The following is a 13,845-nucleotide window of genomic DNA, read 5'->3' as shown; positions in this document are numbered from 1 at the left end:
GAACACATCAGAAGCAGCATGTCTGAACTGAAAAATCAGTCTTTGCATGTGAGGAACATCCTTAGACTTAATTTTGGTGGTTTTCTTTGTGGATCTTTAAGCAGAACAGTTTATTAGCTCCAGTGGGGAGGAAAAGAAAAATTACCTGATGTCAGCACCGGTCTTATTCTCCCTTCAGGCTGTTGTGCCATGTAACTAATAGTGTATTGGCAAGCAAATGTAATATTGATGAAGGTTCTTGCAACTATATTGGAGAAATTACTCTGTATTGTGTCTGTGAAGACAATACGTGCATCACTGGAAGTCTGAACATTAATAAAGAAATATTAGGAGACGAGGAGACTTGTCAGCAGTTGCTGTTTGTACAAACCTTCGTAATGGGAACATTTCTATCACTGTGCATGACGCAGCTCCATTAAAAGCAATCATCATTAATAACCATTATGTTTATTTTGTTAGCGCTGAGATGCAAAGAGAGGCCTCTCCTCCCCCGAGCCTGGCAGTACCTGGACTGCGACGGCCCGCTCTGCTGTGGAGCTCCCGGCCTGGGCACACAGCCGCGGCTCTGCTAGCGGAGACCGACTTGTGGAACGGGGCAGTTTGAGGGGCCCCTTAGGCACCTGCTCCAGGCTTGCGCTTGCTCTCTTGTAGAACAACACCTAGATGAAGAAGGAAGGGAAACCTTGTCAGCGCTGAGAGGGAGAAGGGCCATGTCTCTCCTTTCCCTTTTCCACCCTGATCATGGGCTGATGGCAGCCCCCTTGGCGTTTGGCCCAACCAACACGCGGCTCACCACCCCCAGGCTGCCTCCCGCCCGGCCGCACACCGCAGTGGGGTGGGTGCTGAATGCATGGGGGGGCTGGTGAAGGACCAAAAGGGACGTGAGGAGGAGCTAGGGGTATCGCTGTGCGGGAGCCTGGGGGGAGACACTCCAGGCTTGGCCCGATGAGGCCCTGGATAAGCACCAACTTTCAACAGAAGCTGGGGCCAGATGGTCTCCGGGGTCCCTTCCAGCCCAGGGGCTCTGGGGCGGATTCTCCAAGCACTTGGCAGAAGGTAGAGGCTGCAGAGAACCTGGAAGGAAACAAAGCTGTGTGGTGGAGGAACTGACAGAGGCTGGTGCTACGGCAGTGGGGTGGAGGCAGGAGGTGACATGCAAACCTGTAAGGAGCCAGGTTTTGTTAGCACTCAAAGCGGAGCAGCTTAAGAGGAGAAAATGAACATTCATTAAAGTAATTTCAAACTAAATGGTTGGTGCCAGACATGATTAAACCCACACTGCGTAAGGTAGTGGAGCCAAAAGTACACCTTTTTGGTCATAGGTATTTAAAACCTAAAAGTCAGGCAGTCTCAAATGCCCCTTCCTTCCGCATGCAGAATGCCCCGGCTGCTGGGAAAGTGTTTTTCTCTTCTTTTCTGCAATGCGCATATCTGTTTATCCTGATTTTTTTGCATATTTCATTAATTCCCATTGCAGATTGTAATTCTGGCTATTAATCCAAGGAATGTGTGTGGGGAAAGTTGCTGTGCCTTGTTTGATTTTTGCTCTTAAGTTACACCTATGGTAAATCTTCTGAATTTGGCCTTTTTGTAGCTGAGATTCTTTCTTTAATGTATGTTCTGAAACTGCACATATAGCAAGTTTTTGTTCTTGTCTATACAAAGATCTATTCCCATGGACTTTGAGCAACATCGGCTTTTTGACTAGTATCTGTCACAGTTTTGCAGAATAGGCATACTTACTTTCATTGCCTAATGCTTCTAATATCTTACTAATTATATTAGTTATTCAAATGGTGCATTAAGTTTATGCAAATTCTTCATTGTCATAAAATTTTCTGGAAACATCAGCGATCCTCATGGATGTTCGAGTGAATAATAAGGAACTAGCACAGAGCAACAGCAGCAATAAAAGAGAGAAAATACAGAACCACGTGCTTCATCGTCAAACACGTGTGCTATTCTGTAGTTTAAGCCACGCCAGCTGCGGCACCAGAAGAAATAAACCCAGAATTTAGGGCAAAAAAGGTTGTTTTTCAACAGTAGGCCATTGCATATATTGTCACTCTACTTCCGCAGTCTGTCAAGTTGGTTTTAATGCTAAACACCTAAACATTTCTCTTTTTGGTACCATGGCATTCGGGGTCGTTCAGGTGTAAGTCAGTCAGAGATCTGGGATGAAATGATCATTTTTAGCAGCTCGTTATGTGTTAGCATCAGCTCATTTGATAGCTAGATGGTCATTACCTTATATACACATATTCCAGGCTCTGAAACAGAGCATTTCATTTCTAAAAAATACAATAAACAAGGGGCTATCTATTTTAGCTATGCACTACAGCAGAAAGAACATAGGTCCAAAATCTCAAAATTGGGACATGAGTCTTTTAGAATCAAACTCTCAACCACGGTGTGGAGAACTCGGGCTGGCAGACCACGGGATGCAGTTGATTGCTAGGAGCTGCACTGATGGAGAACGCTAAGTAGCGGGAGGTTTATACCCTCATTTACCCAGAGTTTCTTTGGTAGCTGCGTAGAGCACCCTTTCAGGCTCTGTGCACAGCTCTGGAGTCATGCAGGCAGAAGCACTGAGATTTTTTTCTTGCAGAATTTTGCTGTTGAATTGTGAGGGGCAAATCTCATGTGTTGAATCATCTGCCTGGATCATCTGAGCTGGAAAGCAGCCATAATAAAATCCTCTGAGCTTGATTTAGGGAGGTACAGTATACACCTTGCTACCTTGCTCCTCTTTTACTGCTTGATTTATGCTGCACTACACAGTTTTCTTGCATAACAGATGACATTTCTGATAAATATTGTCAACGTGTTTGGACAAATAAAGACTTTTTGGAATCAGTTGCTAAACTTTAGACAGAAAATAACAAAAAAAAATTGTTTGGATAGAAATTAAATGCATTTTTATCTTTGATAAAACAAGCAGACCAACAAACAAGAACATTTTGAATCAATTCAAATCAGTTCACTTTTTCCCTTAGGTTAATTGCAAAATGAGAAATGTGATTTTAAAGCCAACTAACATATTTCTTTCTGAAGGCAATGGAATATTTTTTTTTTTTTACTTTTCCCACATAAAACAAGTTTTTAAAATGTCAAAATATTTCATTATGTTCATAATTCTGCTCTCCTATTTTGACTAGAGCACATTGCAAAATACAACCTAAAGTTGTGTATAGCTTCTGCCTCCCTTCTTACCACACAATTTTTCATTTTTCAACTATGTTTGGTTAATGGGCTGAGAATAATAAATTGCCCAGCACTAGGTAAGAGGTCAAAGCATGATAGTAAACACCATGTAGAACAATAATCACCATGTAGGTGTTTACTATCCAGCTCCAGCAAAATACATGCAAAGACCAGTCAGATTTTACCATATTCCTGTTCTTTTCCACATTATATCATCTTGCATCCTGAAATGTAAATCATTGTACACTGTTGACTCTAGGCAGCCAACAAATAGGAATGCAAGTCTCTCACAGCTCAGCAAAATGAATAGTCAAGTGGGAAAATAGAAGTATTTATTTTACCCACCATCACATTTTCATCTGGCTCTTACTGAAAAATTAAAGTAGATATGACAAAAAAGGATTTTCACATCACAAACTGAGCCTGAGATTTGTATCACTTGTGATATAGGATGTGAAGATTATAGCTGTTTATGTGAAAGTAAGAGAAAAAAGACGCAAAATATTCAAGTGCAGGAATTGCAAAGCAAACCTTTACTCCTTCAGAAATATTAACAGAACTGCAGTCAAACTAAGGTTTCATTGCAAGCTCTCCTGTATTTGAATCATAGAATCATAGAATCATTAAGGCTGGAAAAGACCTCTTAGATCATCAAGTCCAACCATCAACCCAGCACCACCATGTCTACTAAACCATGTCCCGAAGTGCCACATCTACACGTTTTTTGAACACCTCCAGGGATGGTGACTCCATCACCTCTCTGGGCAGCCTGTTCCAATGCCTGACCACTCTTCCGGTGAAGAAATTTGTCCTAATATCCAATCTAAGCCTCTCCTCATGCAACTTGAGGCCATTTCCTCTCATCCTATCACTTGTTACTTGGGAGAAGAGACCAACACCCACCTGGCTACAGCCTCCTTTCAGGGATTTGTAGAGAGTGATAAGGTCTCCCCTCAGCCTCCTTTTCTCCAGGCTAAACAACCCCAGTTCCCTCAGCTGCTCCTCATAAGACTTGAGATGTTTTTTTAACATGCTATCCATCAAAATTCACCATGAATGAGGTAGGATTCCCAGCTACTGCTGTAGGGGACAGTGACAAAGGCCTGCTGGTTCCTGCTCGATGCTTCAGAAACCAATGACTGAGTGACAAGAATAACCTCTCATCATCAATTTTAGGAAGAACCCTTAGGGAAGATCTTCCCCATCCGACTTCTCTGGGCCTCTGCTGATTTATGCCAGATGAGAAATAGGTTTTATTATGTCACGTGAAGTCCTTGGGAAGATCAGACAACATTAAGCTGAAGAGGTTTGTGGGTGAACTAGGACAGTGACAAGATGGATGCTGTTTTATCATTTTTGTTCTAATGCGTTCTGGTCTTTCGCCACGTTGATAGCCTGGAGTTATCTCTTTGCATTACGTTTTCATTTTCTTTACTACTGAAAGGAGTGGGGGAAAGTTAGAAGGAATTAAAGAGACAATGGTTTATCTTTTCTGCTCTTTCTTTTGTCACAAAGATGTCTAGTGAGACATCTGAATTCAGACTGAAGCCTAGAGAGCCCACTGTACTGCAGGGGCAGTTTCCCCATGACATCCATAGTCTAGCATTACCTGTCTGTCCAAATTCAGTAAGTTTTGCAGTATTTCAGTGAGCCTGACTACAGGAATATGTAATTGTCACTGAGATCAAATGCCATTATACTGATCACAAGGAAAAAACCCAACAGTCAAACATATAAAAACACCCTATTTGTTTAATGTGGATGAGTGCTTACTAGAATTGGAGGATTCTTTTTCAGAAAAAAGGTACTTGGAATCTCCACTTCAATCTGGTCCTTGGTACAGACAAGGGTTTCACTGATTTCTGTATAAACATTAACCATGGAGTTTATGATTTGATAAATCATAAATCTTTGATTCTTCATCATATTAAATCTTAATTCAGATTTAACGAAACCCCTTCTACCTAAAGATCAGCAAAAGATTGCTGGATTGAAAATTATGTGGAAATAGAACTATTCTGAGGCTCAGTTAAAAAAAAGTACAATGAAATAAGTGCAGCTAAGGAAAAAAAAGTCAGAATGTCCATTTTTCATAATTTCCTAATACTTTGATCTTTATTTTCATCCTGAATAGGAAATAGTAACTGCTCTATAAAATGGAAGGTTTCTGAAAATTATGATTCAAAAATGTAAAAAAAATTAAAATATTTTGACATTTAAGTATGAAAATATTTTATTTCAAGTCAGTTTGACATAGAATTGCACTCAGGTAAGTGGCCGGAGTGCCTCAGGAATGTTTTCCTTCAGACCCATCATGCTCTCACTGTATTCTGTGTTTTCCTCCCTGTGATACACCTCCTGCCACTCACTGCAGCTTGCCCATAAATCTCACGATGCACCGTGAAGTAAAGAACTTGGCCCCTGCAGTACGTGAGGCATTTACACAAGCACTCTCAAAGGAAAAATGACTCAAAAAAACTTTTAAAGAAACTAGATATTGTACGCAAAGTGTATTTTGCCTAGAAATCCTCGGTCAGCTATAGGAAGAGGAGTGGAGTAACAACTCTGCTCTCAACTTACCAGTTACACCTTATAAGCCCCTAATTATGTGTGGTGCTGTATATAGTATAGTAAAAGTCCAGCTCATATACAGGTTTTAGGGAAAAAAATTCTCTTTGGATCACGTTTCATAGGGATGCTTCCCTGGGTCTGTTTTGCCAACCTCTTGGCAGGCCTTGCCATTCAAGGAAACGAATGCAACAGGGATGGACATCTTGAGGGACACAGCTCAGTTTGGAAGCTTTCATCCCTGGTTGCTTGAGTGGGTGACTCACACCATCTTCACAAAATGTTACATACTCTAAACTAATTCAGTAGTTCCCAAACTCAGAGATCACTGAAACAACATGCCACAAAAACAGTAATTACTGCCTCACACCAGGGTGGTTAACGATCACCAAAATTAGTAACCAGCCCAGCACCTTTTCCACTGATAGCGATAGAAATACAATAAACCATAGTAAATGACTTCCATCATTAAAACAATGATGTTACTTTATCTTTTTTCCTTAACATAGGCCAATCTTTAAGCTGTGAAATACAGTGAAATCTTGAAAAACTTTCTTTGAGAAATAATTTAAGCAACTTTTAGGGCCTGATGTCTTCTTTTTGCTTAGCCAAGCCACCCACTGGCACATTCCTTAATAAACAATATCACATTTAATAGTAGCAATGCAAACCTCTCTGATAGCAATCCCTTCTTGAGGGAACAGCAGTCTGAGTAAAGACTGAGCAAGAAACCAAGCCTGCTCTATGCTCCAGTATTAGTTCCTTCCTTTGAGGTTACCAAGGGGCTGCAGCCACAGCACAGACTTAAGTTAAGGTTGAGACCAGCAGCCAAGCAAGGAACAGCTCAGCTGTCGTGTGGCACTGGAATTCAAATGAGGGAACAAGTGCAGCAACCTGAGAAATGGTTAAAGGATAAAGAAAAAAAAAAATCATCTGTTAAATGTAACCCAAGGTGTTTATTTTCAGTTTCATTAGCACCACTAAATATAGATTCTGGGAAACTGGAAATTGGCTCGTGGAGATGTAGAATGTTTATGACTTGTGTGCAGGAGTTGGAGCACCTCTTCCCTCACATCTGTGCCTAGTGCAGGGACACAGTGTCCCCAGGAAGGAGAGAGGAATGGAAAGCAACATTCTTTGTTTTTCCCTGTCAGATGCAGGACCCTTCTGCTCAGATCTTAGCAAATGGTGTAAGGAACAAATTGTAACGTGGAGTTCGTATTAGGGAAGGTGTAGCTTGTTTTTCAGGTTCTTCTTTGTAATACCACTCTTGGTGCTGAAGCTTACACAGCCATCATTTTCGGTGCAAAGTCTGACTTCAATACATGCATAGGTCCCAAGAGACCCAGAAAGCTTGTAAGCACTGGCAGCTTGGGGTGGATAGGGAAGAGCACAATGTTTATCACAGACCGTGATACTGAAGAGACATTCCTACCCCTCAGTATGAGACACTAATTTAAATGAATTGCCCAGTAAGGCCACGGGAACCAGAAGGGTCTGGAGATGTCTACTCTGACACCAAATGATGGCTTGGCACCACTCCACATCAGCACGCAACGGCCCTGAAATACCCCCTTCCCGTGCACAGCAGCCCCTGTTCCACAGGCCAACAGCAGCAAGGCAGCTCACAGCCGAGGTACCAGAGGGCCCGGTCTGAGAAACACCTCCTGAAGCGCAGGGGCAGTGATGTACAGGCGTTTCAGAGAAGACTGGAGTACTCTCCTCCTGTTTGCAATGTGGGAAGAGCAGCCCCCAAGCTGAAAAATGATCTGATAGAGGAAGGTCCTGCTGTGTCTTTCCCCTCCTTTGGTGCATCTATGAAGTCTCTAGGAAAAGTAACAAGGAAATGCAGAGTATTGCATTAGTACTAGACAGACGATATTCAGCTTCACATTGCTGTTACAGCAAATTCAGTTGGTGATGTGGAAGAGATGATCTCCAGCCACAGGAGATTTTTACTTGAATGTGACTCATCCGCTGGGGCTCGGTTTCCAATCAAGTGAAACCATGCCAGCAGGGTTGCTGAAAACAGCATTAGCAAGTACTACCGTCCTTCTCCCTCTGGTAAACGAGGGACAGAGCTCCAGCAACATCTCAGGCTCAAGGCTGGTGCTAAGAGCCCAAGGCGGCAATCATTATACCAGCCAGCATGAGGAAAACCTTGTGTTTTCTATACAACCTTTGCAATTGTTTATAAACCCTCTGGTATTTTGCAAAATGAAGGGAAGATTATTTCTTGTGCTTGCAGGGTTTGCACAGGGAGAGCCCCGGCTGTTTACCACTGAGTCACCGGCTTAGCATCAACTTGACCGATTCCACGTAAGCTGCAGCCAGTTAATTCCACCTCAGCAGCAGCAGTTCCCTCTCGCTGCCAGCTACTCTCTGGCACGGAGAGCTGCAAAGGCTTCTGCCACATTGCAGGACGGTAAGTTCCTGCCAGTTTGTCACCAGTTCTTACTGTAACTGAAGCAGCTCATGAAAGTTTTTATGTACTAAGTGTCTTCCAAATTGTCACGGTGGCTACTCCTTTTAAGTTTACGTGCTGGAGTGGATTGTGAGCTGCAGGAGGTAGAAAAATAGGCTAAATCAGTTTCTGCTTCGAATGGACAATTTGTATTTAAGAAGTGTCTAACTGAGGAACAGAAATGCAACCATACAGTGTATCATCTAAGTCAGAAACTCTCCAAAATTTAGACTCGGGTACAAAGGAAGGCTAGCTAAAAGACAGCTCTCTCTTTCTAAATATTCATCTTCATCCTCAGTTTTCACAGTAGCTCACTCACTGTTCACTTGGAATAGAGGCCAAGTGTTTAATTATCAAATGCTGCGTGCCCTGGCTAGGGGTAGACTGAGGCTGGAACTTCCAAGGGATGGGAGACAGCTGCTCAGCGCCCATTACAGTTTCACTGACACTTAGGGGAATTAGTGCAATTAGCAATTGCGAGACAGAGAAGATTCTCAAGCTGACAGTTTTATACAGGAATCCAGGGAAGCCAATTTTAATCTTCCTGAATGTAAGTTTTCCTGTAGAACAGAATACTGGGAGCAGACGCTGCCCTAGAGTGCTCAGATATTTTTCTTGGAAGAAACCCTGCACTCCTGTGAAATAGTTAGCAGGGGGCTGATTCGTCTCTCATTTTTGAAAACATCCTAGTGTTTACAGCAACGTCCCAATGTTAAGTATTACTGTACCAAATCCAGATGTCCCAACTCATGAAAAACTTCATGAAGTCAACAGGAGTTCTTCTGTGGATAAGGCAAGCTGCAGCTTGCTCTAGATGGATGTAACCAGAGCCAAAGTTTACTCTCAGTTGCACTGGCAAGAGCACAGAAAAACTCCATAAAGCTCCAGATTTACAGTGGACTGACTGACAGCAAACTGTGTCCCCAGATACTGAAAGCTACCCAAAGAAATGAACTTGTTTAAACATCTTATTGGAAATGGCCAGTGTCGTATCTTAACTTTTGACCTTTCGCTCCAGCTGTGACTTCTGTTTAGCTTTTAGCTCTGTCAGACGTCCAGATTTTCCCTTTTCCCTGACCATACAAACACATAACAACTTTTGTTCTATTATTATGGAACAGTTTGGGTGGAAAGGGACCTTAAAGACCATCTAGTTCCAACCCCCCTGCCATGGGCAGGGACACCCTCCACTAGACCAGGTTGCCCAAAGCCTCATCCAACCTGGCCTTGAACACTGCCAGGGAGGGGGCAGCCACAACCTCTCTGGGCAACCTGTTCCAGTGCCTCACCACCCTCACAGTAAAGAATTTCTTCCTTTTACCAAATATAAATCTACCCTCTTTTAGTTTAAAGCCATTACTCCTTGTCCTATCACCACATTGTGTGATAACCATGTAAACAGTCCCATCACACTGTCTTCCTTATTCAGGATACCATGGATAGCCAAGCAAAGGGAAACTAGATCAAGCAATAATTTCTATTTTTTTCATGTGTGTTAGGAGGAAAATTTTGCCCCCCAAAGAATTACTCATGAACTCCCACTTCTCTCACTCCGGTTCTACTTCACACACCTCTGTTCTCCACCTCCCTGGATGAGGATCACAGCTCCCAGTCATCACCAGCATGCACCCACGTTCCCTCAAGCCAGGGCTCCCTGCAGCGGGTTGTGGAATGGGCACGGGGAGCATCCCTCACAGGGGCAGCCAGGAGGCACCCATGGCCCAAGTTCCTTCTCAGCCTTCAGCCTCACGCTTATGGGTAACTCATCCCCACCTGCCCAAAGTCTGGCCAGCAAGGCTGCCAAAGCCAGAGGGGTCCTCTGACGCTTCACAGCGAACCCTCTGTATGAAACAAGGTTTTCAGCGTGATTCCATTGAAATCGTAGTGTTCATTTCTCACCACATACATTCTATTACAGTATTTAAAACTGAAGCGATTTCTCTCTGGCAAAGTGGAAAACAATTAAAAAAAAAAAAAAAAAGACCCCCAAAATCTCTCTTACTTAGCACAGGTGCTGGGACAGGTGATGTCATAACATAGTGTCAGCATAACACATCTTACTGAACGTCTGTATTCACTCACACCAGCTATTTTCCTTTTGATTCAAAAAGATCCCACTATGGACTTTCTGTGTGATCATCTTTTAATAACTGGACCCCAAAGAGCCTTGGTGCCTTCCTCTGATGTAATTTACACTTTGTTATTTATTCCAGAGTGTAACAGATCTGTAAAAACCTTGACCAATGCGTGCAGCATTTTTGATTGTTGTACTGCCTTTCCATACAAAAAATTAATTTCTTGCCTATTTACATCATTGGCATTTCAGCATAGCAGATCATAAAGTGCTCTGGTCCGTTAATAGACGTGGTGTTTTTTCCAAGGCCATATTATCTTCCACATTACTGCTAGAACCGGCCTCTCGTGAGGATGACTGACTGGCTGCTCGGTGCAGGACGGCTGCCAAAAGCTGCCGGCCGAGGTGCGGGGCACACGTCGGGCACCCTTGCTCTGCCTGCACGCGGCCCTGGGGAACGGGGTGCTGGGCAAGGAGCAGCCTGGCAAGAGCCTGCCTGGAGTCGCGTGGGTACGCAGCACCACAGCAACGGCAGGAACAGCATCCCAGCGGTGTGCCAGCGCGCAACGGCTTGTGCCTAACAGCTCCAACGCTTACCGTGCCGACGGGCGTCCAGACTCAGGCGTGCCGGTGCTGCCCGTGGGCTTCGGCTCCCCCACGGCACCCAGGAGGTTGGGGCTGCCCTCTCCTCGCTGCTGGGGTCTGGCTTTGGGCACGTCCCTTCACCGCCCTTGCGTCCCTTGCAGCTTCTGTGCATTTTGGTTGCAGGTTCTCTCTCTCTCTCTCTCCCTGTGTAACTGGTCCACAGACCATTCAACTCAATGGAAAATCCCCCGGTTTGGATTTGGGCTTTGGATTATATCTTGACCTGCTGGAGTGCTGACTTAGTATTAAGATACCTTGTTTTCAATATAATTTCTCATGTTTTGTCATAAAATCAGGGTTTCTTTGAAACACATCAGCTATTTTCTTCATTCTTTAGGTTCTATCTAACTAACCAAACAATTTTTTTTTATTCATTTTTGAAAAGGTTAAAAGTAATTAGTAATGCACGAACTGCAATACAGCAGTGGGCCAAAGATGACTCCTAATTATACTACAGTATTAAAAATAATTCTTTGCATATTGGGATTGACTGGGACTGATTTACAGTTCCAGGAAGGAAAATATGATGCAACTGATCCGACAGATGACTTTTTTATCGAGGAGGTGTGTCAGGCCCAGTCTAGGGAGCAGGAGACTGCAGTGAAGAAGCGCTGCTGGGAAGTGTTAGCTGATTCCAGAAGGCAGGAGTTTTGGAGCTGGGTTCAACCCACCACACTGAAAAGAATAATTATGGACCCCTAGGCTTCTCCACATATTGTAATTGTAGTTTTCAATAACAGTTACACATGCAGAGCATTCCTATTAACTGATACTATTTAACAGGTAACATCTATCAGACAATTCAGTGACATAGTGAGGAAAATGATTAGGAAGAGAAATTATGAAGCACTGTCCCTCAGAAGAGGCACCAGCTATTCTTCCACAAACCAGGAAGACAGAAAGAAAATAATATTTAATGACTATTACAACAATCAGTATTATTTCAGTAGCAGGGCAATATAAGACAAACATTTGTGTTCACAAAGACTTTGAAATAGCTGCAGACCTTAAGAGACAGTGTGATGTAATTCTGACAGCAAAAAGAAACGCTTTTGACGGGAATATTAAGTTACTCGGAGACTAAAGGAAGATTATGTTGTATACTTACCCATGCCTGGTATTTTTCAAATAAAAAAAATAGTTTGACATTTTCTAGATAAATTATTTCATTGAAATAATGCAAAGAAACAGATGAAAATGATCTTTTGCCCTTCCAACTGCTCTCTGTGGTGGAAGCAAAAGGTGGGGTTTTCCAGTTCAATGAAAGGTGAAAGAATCTCTCAGGACTTTCAGTCCAGGGTCATGGTTTCAGGCTTTAAAACCTCTCCACAGAAACAAGAGCCTGGCAAAATGACCAAAAGGTGTCCTGTGCCCAACACAGGATTCCTAAAGTGCAGAGCCAGTGGAGACCAGCACTACTCAGAAAGCCTTTCCTACGTCTTTTAGAATCGCTTCCCCCAGGACAGGACCAGACCCACCTCCTACCGTGCCCCCACACGCACATTTTTCTCTTGTGCTCCAGCAGCAGCACAGTGGGGCCTTTACTAGGCAGAAGTCGAAGCTCCCTCACTTCATTCACTTTGGTGGTTTATGTCCGTAAGCTCTACTTCAGAGGCTTTTACTGAGAGCTATACGTGATTCAGAGGCACCCACCTTTGGTAAGAATGAGTAACAAAAAAGAAATAGATGCTCTACAGGGAAAACAGAAAAGTCCTTTTGAATAGCGGCAGCTTGCTGACGAAGGAAGCATATGTTAAGAACTGTAGAAACTTTAGAGAAAATCTATGCTTACAAGATGCTGATGATTGCAGTATGCAAAAGGGCAGATTCCTCAGAAATACCTCCTGACGCAGCAGGCTCAAGCACCTCGTGAACTTCCCTGTCAGCAGAGGGGATGGAAGACAAGACTTCTCGGCACAACATGCCTGGCCCAGGCGTGCAGCCTTCCATCCCCTCTGCCGACAGGGAAGTTCACGAGGTGCAAAATTTCCCAAGTGGCAATTACAAAGTCCACTGTCTTGCCCCTTCAGAGACACTTGTGCATTTGCAGCAGAAGGGATTAATTACCTTTCCTTTATTAAACAAAACTTGTCAGTTTGTTTCAGAGAGGTCTATAAATTTATAACATATTAGTTTAAACTGTTTTCCTGCACAAATCCACAGCATACATTTGCCTAGGGAGTCCTATGGCTTTTCTTCGGAGCGTGTTAAAACAGGTATCACAGGGGTAAAACTTTTCAATATTCTCGTTTGCTCAACCATTGCAAAGCCTTCTGTATTCATATCCACAGATTTCAATAAGAAAATGACTATTATCTCAAATTGTGAACACACAAAAATGTGCCACTGCATTTAGATGAGCATTAAGCTCCCATGAATAGGTTACACTTAGGATTTTTCACCCTTTGTTTATTCATCGCTCCTATCAGTGACTCATTCCTCCCACAGGAAAATCAGCAGAAGGGCACTCAGAGGAAAGTTTTACAACTATTCCTCAAATTTTCCTCCCAACCTTCTCCCCATCTACTCCAACTCCATCCAGTGCAGGTTCTGGCTCCACTGCAGCCTAGGCAGCAGCAGCAGCTACGAGTGGATCACCGGGACTCAGAGACGTTCCCTCCATCTCTTTTCCGGCTGGCGGTGAAATGCTCTGGGCTTTCTACCCCTGCAAGAGGGATTGTATGACGGAATGTCTTTTCATCAGATCTGCTTTCGAGACCTAACAATGGTGGCAGCAGTTAGCACAGTGTAGTCATTTCCATGAAGTTCTGCGTTGGTTTACTAAGACTTTGTAGAAGACTAGAAGAGAAACCCCATGTGTATGTCCTTTCCTTCTGCTGGTCCCCTTCCTGCGGGGACAAGGCACACAGCATGCTCGCTGTGCTATTTG

The sequence above is a fragment of the Balearica regulorum genome, chromosome 3 (assembly GCF_011004875.1).
Source record: "Balearica regulorum gibbericeps isolate bBalReg1 chromosome 3, bBalReg1.pri, whole genome shotgun sequence".
NCBI classification, from domain to species: domain Eukaryota; kingdom Metazoa; phylum Chordata; class Aves; order Gruiformes; family Gruidae; genus Balearica; species Balearica regulorum.
The sequence above is the reverse complement of the archived record's forward strand: the minus strand, read 5'-3'. Positions refer to the sequence as shown.